Below are 21,747 nucleotides of genomic sequence, written 5' to 3'. Positions count from 1 at the left end.
ACTCAAATGTCGGTCAGGTATTTGTTCTTTCATTCGCCTTTCCCCTCTGCTTAGTGCCACTCCCGCTGTGACAGAAAGTCAAACAGCTGTGTGTGTGTGTGTGGGTCTCGAAAACAAATACTCCTGGGGAGGGGAAATGCTCTACAGGAAGCTGAAAGACCTTTATGCAAATAAATCACCTTTCTTTAATGAAGTGGCTGTGCTGCGGTTATTAATTTCGCGATTGCTTTCTTTACACTTGATCATTGAAAGGCGAAGCTAGGCGCGCTCCTGTTTGGCGATGTGGATATGTGGCCTAAATATACAAATGCAAATGTAAGCAAACAAAAACGACACCATGTCAGGCGCGAAACTTGAGCGTACCATCGAGTGAGCAAAGGGTAAACAATACCGGGTCGAGCTGGAAGAAAATAGTGATAATAAATAAAACCACCAACAGGTACAGATACACAGATCAGGATGATCTCATTTTGCCGCTTTGCCCGTGCAGCTTGAGTCAATTAAGAAACGAGAAATTGCACGCTGCATCTGCAAAGCGAGCGTTTGTGTGTGAAAGTAGTTCGGATTTCCGCTTTAGCTCCGGTTCACAGCTACCCCTTTTGATTCAATGTCAGCGATTGCTAACCGTGTTATGTCACTTTATGCTGCACCGGGTGTCACTGGGGGTGGGTCGTTAGCTGCTTATCTGTTCCGTTTTTTGCTTCTGTTTCTATCCCATACCCAAGAGATTGGATTTTCAATTCCATCCGTTAGGTGCAAAATTCCACGCTTTAGCGGCTGTATGGTTGACATCAAGGTCTCGTGGCTTTTCTGTTACGTTTTGATCGTGGAAAGCGGGGAGGCAGCCGGAAATGAAATGACCCAAAATCGGGCTGTGATGGGAGGAAAACTATTTTCAAACAGCATCGAGGTTCATCGTTCCGACCTTTCCCGTTTGTTGTTGTTTTACCCTTAGCTTCCAGTTTTACGCTGAGAAGCTCGTTTTGTTAAGATTATTCTGAAATAAAACAACAAACTGCAAGCAAAAGCGAACGAAAAACAAAAACGGGGAGTTAATCTTTAGCTTCTCTGGTGGATGAATTTGAAGAAACAAAATAAAAAAAGGCTGAACACAGAGGCAAACCACTCCCGTCTAAATATAGCGCCACCCGTCTTTCACTGTTCATTGGCCACGGGGGTAAATTGAAGCGCGCGTGCACAAACCCCATCCCACCATACCCATTCTCCCCCCGAAGTGGACGGTAAAAATCCAATTAAACCTAACCGTAAAAAGGGTTTTGTCTCATCGGTTGCGGTGCTCATGATCCATGAACGGCTGCAGCGGGAAGGGAGGTTCGTCGTCTGCTCGCTCGTTGCAGTCTTTCATTCCCAATCGCGTTCTTAAAAACGATCGCAGGGCGCTTCCAACCAAGTGGCTGTGTGGAGTTTTTTTTCTTCTCTTCTTTCTCTCCTTAGAATTAGAATCACTGAGTCAGAATGTGATAAAGTGAAAATAAATAGTTGGGGAATATTAGGAAAAAAACACCCGTTAGCTGACTGGTTCATGAAATAACCGACATCGTCATCGTTTAATGGCGTTGTGGTTTTACACAAAAGCACGCACGAGATTGATTCTTGGCGCATAGATTCTTGAGGCGTGTAAGCATTGTACACCTTTCCCTCCTCACTCTTTACAGCATTTTCCGACCAGCTCCAGCTTTGATTGCAATTTCGGAGGGCGACGGTCAGCCTGTTAAGTATCGTACGAAAGGAAAACCGTTCCACCTGAAAATGGGCGTGCTGTCTAGACGCGGATCGAATCGGACCATAAAGATGCCGCTTCGATCAGGCTTCTATTTTTTGTGTGTTAGGGGATGATTGAAAACTCAAAAAACTCATGCCAAAAGGTTGATCAGTGTTGGACACATTATCATGTTAATACGAGCTCACGCAGGAGGATATTAATTTTAGATGGTTAATTTTAGCGCCAAGAGTGTGAGAGCGTAGTAAGGAATATACGGCGTGTGAGTGTGAACATTGCAGGCTTTTGCAGGCTGAACCCGAGTAAGACATTAAACTTCAAAAGAGCGAGAGAGGAAAATGTAATTCGATTTACTTTTGTCGGCTTCAAGTACCACTAATGCGTTGCTTGTCTGCTGCTCCCCGGAGTGCCGCAGTGTAGTGTCAGTGGCTAGCAATTTAGGTTAATATCTTTCTTGCAATGGTGTATCATTATAATCAAATTTTGTGTTCACCCCTTCTCGGTAGCCGGAACTGTTCCAGCAGGAGGAAAACATTGAACCCGCTCGACAAACATTAGTGAGCCGATTGTACTTCAGCAGCAGCTTCAAGACCGTCTATTCAACCGTCAAAAGTTTATTATTTGCTCCGTTTGTTCGGCACATCATCACCTCATCAACACAAAGATCCGTCTGGCCCCGTGTGTCTTTTCCACCCTGTGAGCGTAACCTTAATCATTTCTGTGTGCCCATCTCATCTTATTCCCATTTTCCCGCATCGTTTACGTGGAACGTGAAGGCCAATCCACCTTGACCTTGCGGTTGGCGATGATCTTCAATGCGAAGCAGAATGAAATCGTGACAGCAATCCCACTCCGACTCGATCGAATGACACTTGACAGGGCAGGAAAGGGCAGGCATCCCGACGGGGGAGGCTAACAGCGCTTTATCACTTTCGCTTCGGACGCTTCGGGTGGCTGCTGCTTTTATGGCGCATTACACGCGCACTCCGGGCGTGCTGTTTTGCATTTTATGGTGGAGCGTTTTATGAAAAGATCCATTTTGTGCGAACATTGGCACTATAATGGAGCTTCCCTCTGGTGGTGTAGAAGGACCATAAATGTTATTCAATCTAATTATTCGATCTCGTTATGTGGAGACTTTGGATTGGTTTTGGGTTTTCGCTTCGATTGGAGCATTTTTCCTTTCGCTTCATTCAGCCAAATCCGTCCGTCAGAAATTTTATTCAAATAATAATCTACTCTAGCCACCAGCCACCCGGCCCGCTCGTGACAGGTGCTACCGATTGATCGACGAGGTCATTCATCTTCTGGCGCTGGCCATTTCGCGTTTTTTCCCTCTGGACGGTTTCCCGCACAGACACGTCTTTTTTGCTTTTCGACACCGCACAGACAGCAGCACCCGGCTTTGCACCGGCTTCCGGTGGATGTAGTTTAACGTTCTCGTTAGAATCCGTTAGCTGCGAACGATCAAGCGATCAAACGATTGTGCGATAGAGAAACGGGCCGGAGGCAGTGGCGCAATTGGTGAAATGGAAAGTACGTCCGTTCTTGGATCGTTTGCGCACAAGATCTTTACCCCAAATGGTGATTTACTTATTGACCGTATGGTACATCGTCCGTCGCTGTGTTTGTCCGTCTGCCGGCGAACCGCATTACAGCGAGAGAAGCAAACAATCAACGCTCCTCTTGCCACCCAATGGGCGTGTGACGGGGCTGTGCTGTTTGAAATTGAAATTGGTCTCTGGAGAAGAAAACGCGGTCCTGCTCTTGCGCGCGTTGTAAAGGTTCGAATTAGACGCCCCATCCCCAGGCCAGCTTGACGTAAGACAGTTTGAATTGTTCGTTTCGCTTGCGCGAAATTAAATCGAAAAACAGGCAAACGAAAACGAAACGTTGAAGCAAGACCCACCCCACTTTAGAACCTCTGCGTACGGTGATCGATGAAACTCGGTTCTATCTGTTGCTGCCTTCCTCGTTGCTTCCTTTTTGCGTTCAAAACCTTTGCCGGGAGGGAAAAACTACACTCCAAAGGCTTTGATTACACACCCCTATACTAGCTACCAAAGGGGAACACCAATTTTACAGATTCATTTTCCAAACCGGCGCGGGCAGTGAAGCTTTCCGCTCTGTTCTAAAGGAAGAAAATTAGCCCAATGGAGCTGACCTGGGCGGACCGTGCGCGGGGTCAGATTTGCATTTGGCGTAATTGATAGCGAACGAATCTGCGTACGACGACTCCGGCGGCGGTGGTGGTGGTGGTTGTTTGCCAACCTAGTACAGTGAACCCTTTCTTTAGTGCGATGAACTTCTCTTTTTTGTAAGGTGATTTGTTGTAGTGAGGGTGAAGAAGGCGACGAACCCATAGGGCGTTTGTTAGGCGCAGACACACTCAGTTGCTGCATTTGCCGGAAGGTAGGCAGGCACATAGACAGAAACAGGTGTCGATGAGTGTACGAAGACGATGCTCTGCATGGCAATGCGATCATGCGATCAGTTGTTTTGCGTACACGATGTTTTCATTACGCGTTTGATTGCTTCAGCACTGGAGGGCTTGAGGGAAAGCATTTCGTGTGAAAGGTTTTACAAGCAAATAAACTGAAAATGAAAAGGGCGTTATCGAAAGCGAGTGTTCAGTTTGAAGAACACAAATCTTAAGTTATCAAAAAATATAAATGACAATTCCGTCAAAGAGCTTTACTTATCACAACATCCATGTATTTTCCAGTATATTATTGATTCTTATTTTAACCCATATTTATATCAACCCAGAATTTCTTTCCATGAATATCATTTAAAAGGTAATTATTTCAGCTTGCTTGCAAAATCAAATCTATGAGCTTGCGAGCTGCCTTTCGTTAGTTTTCAAGAATTTTTCCCTTGACAGATGAAGACATGCGTGTAGGCATGTTTTATGCTCTACCTTCGAATTTTATCAATTCTTTCTCAGTTTCCGGGACAAAATTGTTAGAGAGGAGCTTTTGCATCATATTGTAGGTTCAGAAATTATCGTTGGAAAGCAGCTGAGCCACTGTTGTTGTACCGGTTGGCGGACTTGGATGTAATATCAAAATTCCGCCGAAATACGCCTAAAATGATCGAATTCAGTTTTGGCGTCATTGCTTGCCGCTGCGCAGCCAATGGACGCGATTTCTACTACCTGTTATGTTTGTTTTTGTTTTCTAAGTACTATTTCACTGTTTGGCCGGTTGTATCGATCTCGCGGCTAAGCTAACGTAGCAATGTAGCGACTTAGTCTTGATTTTCAGAATCCTTTGGAGCTTTTTGTCGCTCGGGATCGTTGACCATTTGGAACTGGACCTTATTTCGATGCTCTGATTGTTGTCTAATAGTCTGAAGATGTTGTAGATGCTGGAACAGGCTTATACAACGCCCAGAAACTGCCGCACAGAGTCTGTTTTAGACGCTACCGGGTGCAGTTCTTTGATCGCTTACGCTTCTGAACTACGTTGCTTCCTTTTTTTGGACATCATGGTCAAAGTTCGACCGATAGAGGTGTCAAATTGTGTCTACTGACTTATGGGATGCATAGGATACTTAGAAATAACTTTATAGAAAGTTCATTTAACGTTTCATAAGCGAGGAAAAACCCATGAAAATTCGACATTTTTTTAAATGCAAACAATTCAGAGTTTTTTTTGGAGATCAACCTTTCACCACATAAACATATTTTCGACTATGTTATGAACTTTTTTCTTTATTACTTAAACCCATTGACATCTAAATAACAAACTTCACACTCCGAAGCATTCAGAAAAGCCTCCAATATATCTTTTTCATATCTGTCTCACAGCGACCATCCCTTAACCTCTTTAGAATGGCTTTCTTCACACTTGAATCAATTACAACGACACCAACTACCTAATTAAAACCCCACGCTAGCCCTACCCGGCTGCCCTCCTGCATAACTTTAAATCTACCGTTAAAATGCGCTTGTGTGAAGGCATAATTATTATGATTCTCGATCGAATCTCCAAGGAAGCCACAGCCGTGTAGCGTGTAGCGAAATGCCAACCATTAATAAAGTCATTCGCAAACTGAGCGCAACGCGTGAGCACTTGAAAACACATGCACACAACGCCACAAACGGCTGCCGTTGACAATCGATTACTTCCAGCCGTTGCCGTTGCCAATTGTCAAGTTGCTGGCCCTTCCCTCTCTCGCTGTCGTTGTCCGGCTGAAATCTTGCCGATCTTGATCCCGGCGTGTCCCGGCAGGTCTGGGACACAGAAGGAAAAAAAAAACACATCATCACATCATCGTGGACGTCGTCAGCATCAGAATCATTGTGTGTCGTTGTCGTTTGGAGCCAGTAAGTGCCAGTGGTTGATGATTTAATTATGGTCACAATCACACAACTTACGCTCCCTACGGTTGCTTTGTTTTGCGAGGTTCCAGAGGGGAGAACTGTTCCGGGGTTGTCTTTTTCTAAAGCATCGGGAAGCGGAACAACCATCGTCTTCAATGTCAAATTGCATTCGTTGCCCCCTACCGTACACGCGCGTTTCTTCGGCTCAGCTTCTTAACCACACCGTCGTTTTAGGGCACTCCCGACTGCCCCGATGACGGTGGCTTAATTTTTCGCCATAACGAAACCTCCCCCCGTAGTGGCACACGCTAGCGACAATTTGTTAGGGACCGATGATTATGCCGCACTTGATGACGATGGTAGTCTGTGGTTGATGCTTACACGAACTGTTGGATGAGTTTTTGTTCCCCGTTGCCCTTTGCTGAAAGCGGTGTAGAACAACACATAAACACCCATGTGTTGGGGGAATCTAGAACTATTCTGAAGTACAGAAGAAGAAGAAGAAAAAAACACACACACAGTGCATCCTCTCATGTTACGGTCATTCTCTTTCCCCCACAAAACGATTGTCACATTATTGTTCACAAGAGGGGTGCCGACAGTACGACTGGACCGCGACTACCGGCGCCCCTTTGCACGGGATAATCGTTCCCTGCCTGCCTGCTACCAACACACAACCACACACAAACAGTCGGTACATTATCATGTTGGCAGATTTTATGATTTTGCTTCCGGTTTTTCACACACTTCCGGGACACAGTTTCCCCCCTCCCGTCGCTGAGCGACGGCTACATTACTATACAGAGTGTTTCGTCCTATGTGACGGGGATGAAAAAAAGGGGATGAAACTGATTCTGCACGCGACTGGCCGGGAGAGCTCATGTACGTTCATTTACAGACCGTTTTTTTGCTCTCTGTGGTGCGTGTGTGTGTGTGTGGTGGATTGTGTGTATCGTTTTCCACAGACGGAAAACAGTGAAATCATCATTTCGGATGATTTAAATGCGCCTCGAACATCGTTCACTCGTTTCTGTTTCGTTTTTCGCAAACGTAGGGATTAATTGCAACCGGGCGCTTTGGTCACAAAGGCAGCGCGTTTGTCTTTTGGCGTTTTTTTTGGGTGATTTCATGGCACATGGCAGAGCGGAATAGAGTGTCGCTTTGCGCTCAAAGCCTGAAGACGGCGACGCGTGATGACGGTTCACTTGCTATGCGCCGTAAGCCGTTGATTGAATGCCGCTCAGCTCTCCTACGTTCACACCTTCCACACCTTTGGTAGGTGGTAGGTAGTGGTCCCGCAGGGAGGGAGGGCAAAATCGCCATAAAACAAACAAAATCAATTTGGATTTAAGGGTATAATCTGATTTTCGATGTATGACTGGATTGGTTGCTTTACTGCCACAGCTGCCGCAGGTTGCCACAAGATTTGCAAACAACGTTGATGTCTTTCGATTTCGGCGCAGTAGTTGAAGTGTTGATCCTCAACAGCACTTAACAGACAGTATGGTAAAGGATGTGGATGGAGGCTATTGAAGTATGTTGGAAGGCTTGTTAAAACATTTCAATTAAAATTACCTTTTACGGCCTTTTTTGGGACTGTCTTGGGGAGAATTTAAACTAACCCGAAACCGTTGATTGAGACGTATGATTGGTTTGTTTTTTGTTTTAAACGTTACAAATGCAAAATCCCATTCGGAGTTGAATTGCTTGTGAAACAATCCAAAGATTAAAAATGAGGGGAAAAAAGAGACAAAAAAGAGCAAAACAGAGCAATTCAACTCAAGCTAAAAGGACGCACACCCTTCCTTTTATTTGGATGCGTATAAAAATACATACAAATATGACTCACAGAGACGGAATACATACAGACTCCCAACTTTCTGGCCGGGTTGGCCATTTGTGAAATAAAAATGCTTCGTCTCTCCATCGCCTCGAAAAAGATATCATCTTGAAGTGGCGCGAAAGAATGCATCACTCTTTAATGTGCAACCACCATGCACCACCTCATCATCATCATCACCACCGTTGACTTCGGTTGACTGAGTAATTATCGTTCTCATACACATCGCTCGTAGGCAAATGCACATCGCTTCGGGTGTGGTTTTCGTTGCACCGGAGCGATGCACCTGTCCACTTCCAAGCCGGCAAAGTGGTGAGAAGAGAACGCGAAGAAACGGACCCATCGGCAAAGAACGTTTTGTTTACACTGCTTTATTTAAGTTCGTTTTGCTGCGGTGTAATGTATTCTTGAAGCGTAAAGCATCGGGGTCCGTTTCAGACGAGTCCAATACGATTTTGTTTGCCCGCTGGACTGACACGGCGTCCATTTCCAATGTTGGTTGGATTTTCAATGTTTGTCGTTTGATTTTTCACTTAGCTCGAACTCCGCACCCGCCATCATGCGCCGTTTCCCTCGCCTTGTCTTGTGTGGCACCGTTAGAACTTCCTCGCATTCGTCTTCGTGTCTAAGGAGTGAGTTTTGTTCTTCTGCTTCTGTCGAAACAACAAAAAAGAATGCGTTACCCATCTAAGAGGGGGGAGCTCGGTACGGTACGACAAAAGCTGTGTCTTACCGTCAGTTAATGGATGTTTTTTTTCGGGGTTTTCACTTCCCTGTACGGTTGCTCGATGTCGCCCGGATATGGTACCGCCACAAAGTGCAGCAACGGGTTCTACGCACATTTAGGCGTTCAACGTAATTTGATTCATGGTCGGTTTTGGGTTGGACGTGTTTTATGGTTTTGTTGGGAGGAAGACATTCGAGGAACAGTGACTCACGGCAGTTTGGAAGAAGTTAATGTTGTTCTTAGTAGAGAATTATTTCGGAGATATTTCGTTCAGAGTTCAGCATCTCAATAGAAAGCATTACATTACTACACAATCCTGGTGTATCGGTTGTAGCTTTGATCACCTAAAATGGTTCAAAATATCAAGCAAAAATCTCCTATTTTGTATAAAATCCTCATTAAAATTATTGTTTTGAATTATTTCCTTCGAAACTGCATTTTTATGACAAATGTGAATAAACGCTATCGTTAACCATCTACCTGCACACGTGTAAGAGAAAGAAGTATCACCTCTTGCAGGCATAATTTTCCCTGACTGTGCCTGTGCCTTCATTTTTCTCCAGCAAGGCGCAAAACAACCGACTCCCGTTGCAATAAAATCCGTAGAACGAAAGCGCCCCGGCAGATAGTTACACTAACAACTGCTGAAAAGATAACAATCTTCCACTGCTCGCAACGACCACTTCTGCTGCTGTCCAGCACTTCTATTCATTTACCCTCCACCATCTCTTCTCTTAATTAAAAAGAACCTACCAGAAGAGAGGAAACCAAAGTGCATCTTCCGCACTATCTGTTGTTGATTTTCCCAGTCCAGTGTGGGCTTAAGTTTGGCTTCTGCTAATAAATGCCTTCCGTTCCATTCCATTCCATTCTGAACTGCCCCCGTTTTCGGTACGGGCAACTGCACGGAAGCGCACTCCCGCGATCTCCCACGACGAGCCTGACCCGCTTCGGCATGCATGCGGAACGGGCCTGCGAAATTCCCTTCGCTCGCGGCCATTCTATCGGGTGGACCACAGAGACGCGATTCAGCGGTTAGGACTGCAGCACAACACCGAAAACGCAGCTTGCGGGATGCGCCCGATGTCATGCTCGGCCGTACGTGAGATTTGATGTAAATCATGTGAAACTGTACCGGCAACACACGAGAGGAGGAAGGAAGATTGGTTTGCTGTGTTGTAATTAGTCCAGTGCGCACAGCTGACTGGAGGCCCGTTAGCGCAGCCACAAATACATGATCGTACTGCACGCAAAGATCGTAGCTGCAGAAAGGCGTTGCAAATGAAAAGCCCAGGAACGGGAAGTGCCCTGAGGGGGGGGGGGGGGGGGAGAAGCTGTTAATTATTATCTAATCTGCCCCTTGTGCACTGCGCCACTCGCGCGAACATTTTGCTCGCAGTCGTATTTGTGTATCTGGCCGGCCTGCGGGGTAATGAGAAACTGTTTCATGTGCATCACTAATTCGTCGATCTGCGCCCAATTAAGCATGCAGTTATGTAGCACGTACGGATCGCAGATCCGGATCGGAAACGGGTAGGGGAAAGAATTTTACCGAACGCTTTGGAATGTTTGCAATTTTTGCTGCGCCTAGAAAGGGGATTTAAAAAGGCTTTAATCAATTTAGGCCGAAGTCCATGCCATACGAACCGAGCACACCGAGCTCTTGCTAATTGGTTTAATGAGAAAGGAATGCTAGGAAAGGAATAGAATGCTTTTCGATCGTTCAAACGAATGCCACAGACGTTGAGGATTATTTGCCATAGCTCCATTCGAATGAGTTAAACATTGTGACACGCTCCTATTTTTTACAATATTTAAATGCCAAAAAGATAACCGCCCAACCGTACAAGCGAATTAAGATAAAGCGACTAAACAAACACAACAAACAAGTTTCCATCCACATCGCACATTCGCACCTTTTTAATCTTGATCGGCATCTCCAAACGGCTTGCTGACCCAAATCTCCCAGCACGGTGCGGATCGTTCTGTCGATCGTTTTTCTTTAACATTTTCTTTTCTTTCCTCCGTCTTTCACTCACTTCCTGTGCGGACTTCTCTGTGTGTCACCCGTAACAAGGTTGAGCGAGCGGATGGATCGAACATCGACCAAAGCTCCGGGGATCAAATTGGATCGCGGCAGAACTTCCGATTCACATATTTTTTTGTGAAGCCAAGTGTTTTAATTAATTCAAACGTGCGTTAATACCCTTAGATGTTGATTTCATACAAAAACATTCTTTCCATGTGAGCAACAACATAAAGGTCGGCGAAAGTTACGTGGCGTTGCGAAATAAATTATGCAAATAGAATGGAAACACTTTTCTAGGCGCAAATCAGGCGCAACGTTAATTTATTCGAACGAAAGTATTACAGCCGCACGCAACAAGCTCTCCGCCGGTAACGAGCGAACCCGACGTCACGGAAATTGGACGGGAAGCAACAAAATTCGAGTCACAGAATCGGTGACGGATATTGACACAACTCTATATCTGTGCTTGTTGCTGTGTGGGAATGTAGCATTTCTTCGCGGAAAAGGGGTTTTTAACAGCATCTTTGGAAATGGAGGTACTTACAGCTCTTACCCCCACGGAGTGGATCCGTTCTAAAATCTCACCCCGAATTCGGGGTGCGTTAAACGCTCGGGCACGATTTTCTGTAAAAAAAAACCAAAGCTCCTTTCCCACATACACCTGTCGCAAAGAGTGGCAAAGTGTTTGTGTTGTGGCCATTTAAGTACACATTTCCTACCGCGTCCCCCGTCATTGGTCAAACAATTCTAGAACGGTATTCTTCCTCCCGTTATTTCACAAAGATTTGTGCTGAACGATCGAACCACGCTCGGGATGGAGTGAATCGGTACATCCCGGTACACCCTTCCATGCATGCAACGGGCTGAGAGAAAGACATCAACGGGTGCACGGTAGACGAACCCGATTCTCACGCAGTGTGACACTCGCGCGCTCGCGGGACCGAATCCGATGATCGATATCCGGATCTGACTGTTTCGGTTATTTTCGGTTTCTTTTCCTCTCTTTCTGGTCTTTCTTTAAAAAAAAAACAATAACAAGAGATTGAACGTGAAATTCCGGCCCAAAATTGAGGTCGTATGATGTGATCGTATTTCGCCTTCATCTCGATCTCTCTCTAGCGTTATTGTTGTGGAGATTGCTGTTAATTAATTGTAGCTCCGATTACTTCATCCACTGTCTCTACTGTCAATACCTTGATTGAAGAACGGATCGAAGACAACTGTAGCGCAACAGGCTTATCTCGCGAGCGAACGGGAGTTGCGTGTGATGAGATAAATTGAATAATCATCTTGCCGATCGGGGCGAGACTTCATTCCACGTGGGTGGGGTTTTTGTGTTCGTGATAACCCCTACCTTGCTGGCATCAAGCCAATCAATTGTGACCCCTTCAAAATGACGCACTCATTTCGGCTCCCAGTGTGGTAGGTCGGCCACCTTACTGCTCTGTAGACAACTCTTTCCCCCTGCGCAAATGTTCTGGTAATAAAAATCCTGTTACACATTGGGTGCGTCCACGGTGGGAAGCGTCCGATCCCGGGCAGCTATCAAATGTGGGTCATCGCTGACCTGCATAAGCCGATAATGGGTGGGTAATCATAATCATCCACCATCGGAACCAGCGGCGATCGGCGCTCGAAAGCATTGTGCCATCGATCGCGCGACCGGCGATCGGATACACAGGCAGACGAACAGGTTGCGCGGGAACGCACATTAAAGTGATGCACCGCCGGCGGGCAAACTGGGCGGGCGGAAGCCACAACCTCAAGCCACCAGTGTCCACATTCCACATAATCGCTCACTCTCTGCTGCTGCTGCTGCTGCTGCTGTTGGATGGGAAACCGATTGGAGGAGTGTTTTTACTCCAGTTTTGATTTCCCAAAGGGGAAATCGACTCTTACGCTGTGCTTTTTGCATGAAAACCTAATTGTGTAATATCGTAATATTATAATTTGGAGCGCTTTTCGTCCACTTTTCAAGCTGTGTTGAAGCTGCTTCCCTCAGTACTAATCGATCAGTTCATCAACGCTCATGTTTGTTTCCCGTGCGCATTAACGGGCTCCAAAGCGGTGCGCCTGTTGCTTCAAACGTTAACTCGATCGTCTTCCTCACTTTTTCCCCGACGATCGAGGGCCCGGGCGGTTAACATTAAACGAGATCAGCTACAAAACATCATCAACAGCACAAAAAACCACACGAGAGCCTTTTGTTTACCGTTAGCTTTATTAGTGGCCGCCTTCATTAATCCAACGCTCCCATTCCCTTCCGGCCGTGGTTCATCATCTTTTGCTCTATTAGCAAACTCGTTGTTATTATAATTAATAACATTCTATTACTTTGTGTGGCAGCTCATTAAACGTACTCCTCCAACAACGAAAGGATGCATTCTTCGCTGGCAGGAGCAGAGGGAAAACAAAAAATATAACGCCCGCTTGCCGCCTTTTGCATCTATGTTTCCGCATAGTTTGATGCAAAAAAAAACACATAATTGTTGGACAAAAAAGGGGAAGATTCAAACATAGCTTACTCTACCGGGACTTCCTTTTTTTTGCGGAATTTTGCTAATGCAAACAAACTCACCACAGCAAAACAAAAAATCGCCGTTTCGCTAGTTGAATAATAACATACTGTAGCGTGCAAACAAAAGAGTAGCAGCAGGAACAGAAAAAAAACCATAGCAATGCAAACAATTTCGCTCAGTATAATGCGGGTTGGCAATAATTTGATTAAAATGTTGTAAACATTATCGCAACATAAACAACATCAATTGGGCCCGCCCGATGGCGCTTAATCGTATGATCGTAAAGGATGCATGAAGCATGTATTTTTTTTGTTAAAGTTTCAGTTGTTATTTTATGCCCACGCTTGTTTGTGCCAACCGGGAAGCTAGCGGGAGCATCGCGCAAAGTCCATTCAAACGATCGCTTTGTGTGAATCCGTTGGATCGTTTGCCCAAGGGGGTGGTTTTGTTTTTTTGTTGTGTCCGTGCTACGCTTGCGCATGCTTCGGCGCTTAATTCATTTATTATTTTATGCTGCAGCTTAACCGGAGGGGGGGCACCCGTTGGCACCGGATGGCGCATCTCTCCGCCTGTAATCGAGCGGCAAACACGTGTACCAGTGGATGTTGAAGCGTTTTGTTTGAGTTAGCTGTTTTCTGTCTAGCGCGGAAGATTAATCGAGCAAGTGTGTGATCGAGTGGCGCTGGTGTGCGGGGTTCAGAAAGCGCAGAAAAGCTTTAACGGAGAGATGTATGTAGAATGAAATAACAAGATGCTGTTATTAACTAATTTATTAAAATTGCTTACAATTGAAATCAACGTTCACCTGTTTCTAGAACAAGAGAAGTTTTCTTGTTGAATGACTTCTTTGTTATTTTTAATCTATTATTTCATTTAATCATATCTTTCTCAATAGCAGTATCATTTTCAGTTCTGTTATGGACTTTTTGATATCTACGAAAGATCGAATTTATCTTTTCAACTTATTTTCCAATTTTTTGAACAACCCATTAAATGTTTGGGGAAATAAAAAGCCATAAGGTAACGAAACAAACCTTTCATAAATGCTCCAATATTTAAATGAAGTTCCATCGTTTCGTCTTTTCTTAACTTCATTTACCATTTACGATTTCTTGATTAATTGCGTTTGTTCATGTGTCGCTGTAAAAAAATTTCTTATAACATCGTCTGCCTGGTTGCAGATTTTTATTAATTATTTTGTTTTAATCTGTAGAATCAGTCAGTTCATAATACGTTTCTAATATAAACCGTGTACTATCATTAAAGCGTATTGCATGAAAACTACGGTCAATTTGACTTTCTCTTCGACTGTCCCAAGAAGCATTCAAAGAAAGCCTAAGAGAACAGCAGTCTTTACAGTAGATCCTGACGATGTGTTTGACATTTTGTTATTTAATTTTCTGTTTTTTTTTTTATTAACTTCTCGTTCGATTGCTGCAATTAATGTTACTTTCGGGTTCTGACTCGCTTAGTATGGATCGAACCAGTATGTTAGCTTAAATAATAATGAAGTATTGAAGTAGATCACACATCCAATGCATTACGGGGTTTTCCAGGAGTTCTCAGAGCTGTGGGACACTTTATTGTCGCTTTCATACGTCAAATGAACATAATGAAATGGGAATTGGACTCTATAGCAACCTTATTGGATAAATGTAATAGGAATTTCCAAGGAGCCTGTCCAACAGGGGTGCCATATAGTCCAATTTCCAACATATGATGTTCACTTCCAATAGGAAAAAGTCAAGGAAGTGTTCAACAACTATGAGAACCTTTGAAAAACCGTGTAAATAAACAAGTTAAATTAAATAAACAAAAATTTATTTATTGTTTTTAACTTTAATTTAACTTATTGTTTTTCTTAATCCTTCCCTGTATGGTTTCATGGTCCAGCTACACACTACAGCTCTCAGCTACACACATTGATGAACCAGAACTATCTTTTGAACAAATGATCATTAAATTGATATCTCTATTATTTCCTGCGTCTATTAATTTTCACCTGCAAATTACACATCAAATCTCACCCGCTCTGAAATTAAACATGACGCACGGATATATTAAAACACTTCTCAGATTCCGTCGTGGTAAAGCTCGACTCCTTCCCCAGAGGTAAACGACCGCTCTAAAACACCTTCCAGACACACAAATGAGCAACACAAAAAATCACTCCCCAAATCGCTACCCACCAACGCACTTTCACCTGGGCACATTCCCCTTAATTTCCCTGGGACTGGGAGCGCCACTGGGTGCGTGCTGAAGCTTCCTTGATTTCAGCCGGCATCGCGAATAAATGAACACATTTTAACAGTCGTTTAAAGTTCATTTTGGTTTAACCGAGTTCATTTGTTGTTCATTCCTGTTAAAATAAACGACCGTCAAAACAGTTAACGACTGCTCGATATCGCATATAGGCAAACACGGGTAAAAAATCGAGCAGTATAATTAAACGACTGTTAATTTGTATCGCATACGCTCTTGACAGTCGTTTGTTTAACGACGGCATAGGACCAGTCGTTAAAATTAACAAATGAACTCTATGCGTTCGCGATGCCAAATTCTAGCAATTTTTAACGACTCTGGTTAATTTTTAACGACTGTTAATTTTAAACCAATTCTTTCGCGATACCAGCTTTCTTTTCCGTTTGCATACACGAACACGAGAACCAAGCAGCGATCTCCCCACTGACCACAACAATGCTTGCAGCCGCCAGTGACCGCCACCGCCAACGAGTGTGACATTTGACTCGTAAGTGTGGCGCCCCCGACACGCGAAAGTATCAAAAAGCTCAACTCTCTTTCTGTGTGTGTTGGAGGACAACAATAGCCCATTATTAGCACTCAAACACTTGGCCACCAAAGGGGGGGGGGGGTGGGGGGGGGGTTGAGCTCGATTATCATCACCATCGGTGGACACCGTTGCGCTTCCGGTGTGAACCGACTACGTGCGAAATGCGTCGAAAATTGTCATCTTTCCCATCATCATCATCATCATCTAGCGACAGGGAGGAGGAGTAGAAGAAAAACATAAGCGAAAGTTTTAACCCCTCAAAATTGACCCTTTTGTGGGGTGTGTGTGTGAGTGTGATTGTGATCCGGGCGTGCAGAATCACGATTGCTTTCACACATTACCCGAACCTTTTCCTGTTTCGGTGATTTTTGTGATTGCGCCCGATTACGATGGCCGCGGGCGCCTTCATAATGCCGTTGCGTTATGGGTACACGCATTCTTTCCCGCCCAATCATCACTTTCACTTGGGGGATGGGGGAGGGGGGAAATTATTTTTGTTACCGTGTGATAACGCGCGAAACACATTGATGCACGCTTTCTCGGGAGACTGCTTTTTTCGGGAGCTAATTTCTTTCTGATCCACGGGTGCTGGAGGTCACTGACAGTGGCGCCCAGAGGTTCACAGGGCTGACTGGTAAAAGGGGGTGAAATTGTATCTTATTGTTGTTGCTAAAGTGTTTTCGGTGTGGACGATTTGTTTCGATCGTCGCTTAATCGTACCAGCTGGTGGAGAAATTGCGCTTAATCGTGGCTGCTGGCTGACTGCTGCTGGGAAATCTTGAACAGGGAAGGCATGACCAGACAATGAACAAAACGTGTGATAAGCGTGAAAATTGTTTTTGAACTGCAGATTAAAGTGTGCCTCATAATCTATTTCCATCTTGATTATTGAGGTCTTATTATGGCGGTGCTTAATTTAATTAATTTCTGAAGGCAATTCAATAATTGGGTTTCTTTTTGCAATGTGATCATTTGTTATTTTACAAATATGAAACGATATTCTTGGGCACATGTTGAGCTAGAAACTCTTCTAGCAGTTTTATTCTTTTACCAGCTCATTCCACCTGTCCCACTCCATTTTATTCCAAACGAACAGTGTCGAAAGTAATTTACGAGCTCATGCAGCTCATGCTAACGAATCCTCAGCCAGCAAGCGTGCAGGAATGCCGCATTAACGCCGTACATATCACACCACACCACACAGCAACAGGTAGCATACGTTTAGTGATCGTCCAATTTTAAAGGGTCCGGTTCTGCCTAAAATTGATGGTCAGGTGTAAAACATGCATACCGGATCGACCGAGCACCGTGAGCCGTCCCGGCACGAGTACACGCCGTCATACCAATACCCTTCGCGTCATGGCTAACGGTACAACCGTGCTTCGGTATGCTCCCAATGCTGCAGAAGAGTGAAAAGAAACAACAGCGAAAGATCAATTGAGTTCTTGTCCATCTTGACGAGTCAGGTACAGTATTTCTTACGAAGTCAGGGGGGCGATTTGGGCGATAACTTTGCATGACAAACCATCGTCGTTACGCTTTCCACCGTAGGGCGGGCAACCCTTGCCGTGAGAATGCATGCAAGCGAATGGATACATCTTTTGAACTTGTCTGGAAACAACAACAAAAAAACATCAACCATTTGGCCCGGCGAGAACGTGTCGAAAAGCGTGTATCCCCTGTGGCCTCTGTACGGGGCGGTTTCGCTTGACCAGCGGCGGCACTGCACGTTTTGACACGCCTGTGTGAGGAGTGTGTGTGTGTGTCAGTAACATTGACACGTAAAACGGATTGCAACTGGTACCGAACGAACCGGGGGCCATACGTTCGTTCTGGATCGTACGGGGTATCGTTTTGCATATTTAAGGGGAAAAGAATACGGTTACGCACGTGCAATGGGGTTTCGGGCTACCCGTGGTCGCGGTTTGGGAGATGGATGGCTCGTTTTAATGTGGGTCATGAATCATGAAGTGTAGAAAAAAGAAGAAACCGTAAGCACTGAGATAGCTCATCGAGCTTTAGGCATCAGGAGGAATTAGAACTTTGGCTTAAAGAGAATTCTAGATAAATTGGAAAGAAATGGCTTTATAAATTGACAAGAAACAGACACACCCAGTAAGGTAATAAATATTGAAGTCACTTAAAATCAAGGTTTGGAGATACTGGGTGTACAAGACTAACGTCACCACTACATTATGGACAGGTTTTCAGATCGTTGGTATCATATTTAAGAACTAAACATCTGTCAATAAGTTTGGATCATACGAATTAATTGGTCATATGGATTTTTTTAAAACAATGTTTGTTTAACACACTTTTACAAATGTAGTGCACACTTAAGGACAACTATATCTATGTCAACATCATTGTTATCAACCATATGGAAAATGTAGTTTGCAAACAACCTAAGAACACGTATTCGAATTCCCGAACTAAATCCTTAGTATCCATCCTGTTAGTTCTGAAAATCGAAGACTATTGATGAAATGTTCAGACCTCCTGGAGTCCTTCTTCTCGTCCCAAAACTAGAGCTCTCTATGTGAGACTTTCCCATGTACTAGTATGTACAAAGTAACTCGATGTTGTGCTGTTAAGGCAAAAATGGTAATATTTTCCCAGATTCTGGTCCAACAGAGTTGTTTGATTATTTATTTATTTATTTATGATTAAGGTATCGAGCCTCCGTTGCCTACATACACAATTACAACTAATGTCTTATACACTATGGGCTCCTAAAATTAGACGTAGTGCAATCTCGTATGACGCTTGTACATTTCGGGACACTAAAGGATAAGTCAATGACATTTGGATACAAATCAGACATAGACATCATAGACATCAATAATAATGGATCCGTAGCACAGAAAAGACGATAACGAAAATCAGTAATTCAAAATTGTCGAGTTCTTAAAGGCCTATTAGTTAAACATAATTGTTGATTTTCTTGTGCTACTCTGGCATCTGGTATCCTGTCCACAAGCCAGTTGTCTTACCACGATTCTTAGATAGATTTAGAGCATCTTCTTCACCAATTTTCTACTCATATCTCGTCTCAATTAGAGTTTTGATCGATGTAGAACTCACTTAACGCAATAGGTTAACAACTGAGCCTTAAAGTTGTGACCCAAGCGCAGAAAACTGAAGCCACAAGATATACAAATTTACATATTCTAACATTTCAAGCTATCTTCAGTGTATTTAGATACTGCTACAGTTTGCTGTCTTGGGTAATTCCCACCTTCAAAAGGGATCACTTTCTATTGCGGAATTAAGCAACAACAACATTTCCATTTGATTGACAATCACCTTGACCGTTGGTTCGTTGACGCATTTAAGCGCCACCCAGAAATTAATACCACCACCATCCCCCAAACACACACACACACGTCAATTATCTCGATACACTTGAGCGGTTGGTGTGGTCGTGCGACGTGTGAGAAATGTTCCCTGCCCGATACACATCTAAATAAAGCCATCATTCAACATCATTTGCTTCGCGGCAATGTGACAAGGAATGCTGCAGCAGCCGCAGCGATGGACAGACATCCGGCCAATGTTCCCTTTCAACGGCAAAAAAAGCAACAGTGGCAACCGGTGGCTGTCACATACCTGCCAACCCTCATTGCCACCCTGCTCCACTCGTGTGTCGTTCGTCACCGCATTAATGAAGGAAAACTAACACACCATTAAGCTCGTCAATGGTGGTTTGTTTAAGCGGCCAGAAGATACAAAACGGGAGAGCAAAGGAACAGCAAAAAAAAAAAAACAGCAAGAAACAGGTACAGCCACAGCCGGGAAACTGGGGAGGAAATCAATGCAATGCAAAACCCCTTTTACCTTCCGCAACCGGCTATCAAATTAGGTCAAACACTCTGGCACAGTGTGCAAGCATTCAGCCAGTGAGAGCGTTTTGCGCAAATCGAGTACGGCGGCTCAAGTGCAACACAGGCGCACTTCTGGAATGCTTCTTTGCTTTCTGGAAGCAAACGAAGGCGAAAATGAGGAACCGGTCGCTTCCCCAGCGAGCTGGCACCGATTTGTGCCCCGTACCAAACCTACTGGTCCTAGTTACCAATGTCTATCACCTGTGCGCCGGCACAGTGGCAAACAAGCACACACACACACACACACACACACAAAAACCTCACGATTGCCATCCAACTGTAACTTTGTCCAAATGGATTTAGCTGGACCGTTTGGTGGAAGTGGAGTCCCAAGTCGGATCGGTTGAGTTTCGTTTCAAGTTTGGCATTTGCTCCTGTAGAGTTGCACTGGTTCTGTTTGACCTATTTATTGGCTCGAGGAGAGTCGCTGTGCTAGAAGGGCTTAGCAAAAACACAAGCATACACACATGATAGCTGGAAGTTTGCATGACCGTTTGCGCACCGGCCCAGAATCGCAAACCGGGAGAAACAGGTTCCTGTGCGGATGCCTTCTGGAATCTCGGAACCCGCACCATGGCATCCTGGCCGATCCCCCGGCCACTTTGCAACACGATCTGTCGTGCATCGACTTTCGTGCCACCGAGACGGGGAGGCGGTGAGGGGTAGCAATGCCTCATGCTCTCCCGTTAAAGTCATCGAGATTAAATCCATTATGAGTTCACATGTTTGATCACGATCGGGACACGTTTTCTAGCACCGTAGCAGCGCAGTGCAGCGTTTTCGTTTTCCATTCAGAAGCAAATCCCTGCCGAAGAGGGGTGCGGAATCTTTCCACTATATATGGGTTTGTCTTCGGGGTCTTCGGGAACAGGGCTAGGGACAGGACATGTGTACGTGCGCGTGCAGTTGGCTTTCTCCCGTGGTCCCGGGTGCAGCACCTACTTTCCTTCGGGTGCGATCACGAATGAAGGTCATGCAGGAGGCTGCCGTGGGGCAGGATCTTTTCAAACAACACCGGCGGAAGGTGGCAACGGCATCGTTCACCACAACGGCAACAAAAAAGGCAGCAGGCGCAATTCGATAGGGGTCCGCTGCTAACGGTGCAATCGTGATGCACTTTTTCCCTCCATATGGAATTATCCGACCTCCCGCCTGTTGCGCTCGGTGGGAGGTGCTGGCTGGGGGAAAGGTGGCAACCCGATCGTAACGTATCGTCAGCTGGCATGAATGAGACGGCCCTTGCGGGCTTCTAATTTGGTTCATTAATGAGATGGAATGGATTGGGCGTGTTTCGGAATTAAAACAAACCGTGCTCAGTGCGAGATAGGAATCACCTCATGCCCGAACACGAAACAGAGTGGCTTTGATTTGTTTATAAAATTGTAAGGTTAGGATTAGTCGAAAAGTGCATATGGGTAAATGAAGTGGGAAGGTTTTGCCGCTAGATGGCGAAAGGGAGCTGTTAGTCAAATCTTAGTGTATCAAACATCCGTGCTGTTGATGTGTAGCAATTTAGTCTATATTTAAACATTTAATCCTCATTAATTGACGCTAATATCATCAAGAATATCACTTAAAATGATTCTTACTCTGATTTTCTCATGATGTACGTTTAATTGTACGTTTCATTCATTACGGAAATTATAAGAATTATAGTAGAGAGTTTGCCTTAAATGTGTCTCCGAACTGATTTTCTCGCTCGGTGCAAAAGTAAATCTCAGAGAGGCTGCCGATTGGATCACGGTAGTTAGGAAGACCTAGGCTCTTTATAATGTGTAACATTAATGAAGATCCTTGTATAAAAAATACATAAAATAATCATATTTTGCTCACCCGATGGCGTTAAGTGTCTAATCGAGGAACTACGCGTTTACTTAATAAAACACATT

At 44.6% G+C, this 21,747-nt stretch overlaps 1 protein-coding gene across 1 annotated transcript in view; it reads left to right on the top strand.

The window, feature by feature from the left end:
* The window catches only part of LOC120948156 (uncharacterized), a 44,641-nt gene that overhangs the window by 7,037 nt on the left and 15,857 nt on the right, over positions 1 to 21,747 (top strand). The window lies entirely within an intron of this gene.

Source organism: Anopheles coluzzii, chromosome 2, assembly GCF_943734685.1.
Source record: "Anopheles coluzzii chromosome 2, AcolN3, whole genome shotgun sequence".
In the NCBI taxonomy this organism is placed as follows: domain Eukaryota; kingdom Metazoa; phylum Arthropoda; class Insecta; order Diptera; family Culicidae; genus Anopheles; species Anopheles coluzzii.
Note: the sequence above shows the minus strand (reverse complement) of the source record. Positions and strands in the feature narration are given on the sequence as shown.